Here is a 1,344-nt window from a genome sequence, read left to right as displayed (position 1 = left end):
ATTACAATGCCATTTTCTTGTAGTTTGTTAGTCCATATCTGGTAAGCTTATTACGAACCTATAAACATAAAGGTACATTCCCTTCCTAATATAAAAGCTATTAGCCATTTCTTCTACTGTTAAAGATGCTGAATTGAGTAGATGGATATTTAATCTTTATTTTTTATTTATATTTTTTATTTTTTTGGTTGGTCATGGGGCTTGAACTCTGGTTTGGGCGCTGTTTCTGCACTCTTCAGCTCAAGGCAAGTGCTCTACTGCTTGAGCCACAGCACCACTTCCGGTTTTCTGGTGTTTAAATGGAAATGTGTCTCTCAGACTTTCCTGCCCAGGCTGGCTTTGAACCGTGATCCTCAGATCTCAGCCTCCTCAGTAGCTAAGATTACAGGCGTGAGCCACCAGCGCTGGCTGGGTTTTTAATCTTTACTATCTGTCCTAAGTGTAGGAGCATCCCTGGTTACCATGTTTTAACAGCACTACGTCAATAAACAAAACTCCAGGCAACAGTAGTTGACACCTTTAATCTTTGCTATTTGAGCAATCAGGAGGATCATGGTTTGATGCCAGCCTGGGAAGTTTACCAGACCAGTCACAGGGCATAGTGGTGTCTATCATCCCAGCTATGTAGGAGGCTGACATTAAGAGGAACGCATTTCCAGGCTAGCATGGACACTCCCCTTCAAGAAAATTTACAATACAAAAAAATTTATGGTGACATACTGAGCTGTTATCTAACTGTTGTGGGCAAAAAAGAAAATCTCAGCTTAAAAATAACCAGTTTATAAAAAACAAAAACTTGCCAGGTACCAGTGGCTCATGTCTGTAATCCTAGTTATTCAGGAGGCTTACATCTGAGGATTCTGGTTTGGGGCCAACCAAGACAGAAAAATCACAACTCTTACGTCTACAATTAACCACTAAAAACCAGAAGTGGAGCTGTGGCTCAAAGTAGAGCTATCCTTGATGAAAAGAGGCTAGGGATACCGCCCAGGCTCTGAGTTCAAGCCCCACAACCAAATGAAGAAAAAACTGGAGGTGTTTCTCAAGGAGTACAGCACCAGCCTAGCAAGCACAAAGCTTTGAATTGAAAAAATTAAAACCCAGATTGAAATCCCATCTGTCACTATTTGACCCAGGCCATACATCTCTTTTTTTCATGATAAATGAGAACAGTCTTTAGGCTTTTTAATTGCAGTACAGCCCTGCCTCAGTGTTCATGGGTTAATGGTTCCAGGACATTCCAGGGATTTGAAAATTCACAAATGGTCATGGTCCTCAGATTCTCCCATATGGAATATAAACATACCTGAAACACTTTTCTTGATTTAGAGTAAATGCCATAAA

Source organism: Dipodomys merriami, unplaced genomic scaffold (genome assembly GCF_024711535.1).
Source record: "Dipodomys merriami isolate MVZ:Mamm:240054 unplaced genomic scaffold, mDipMer1.0.p SCAF_6, whole genome shotgun sequence".
Taxonomy (NCBI): domain Eukaryota; kingdom Metazoa; phylum Chordata; class Mammalia; order Rodentia; family Heteromyidae; genus Dipodomys; species Dipodomys merriami.
This window is presented reverse-complemented; position numbering follows the sequence as displayed.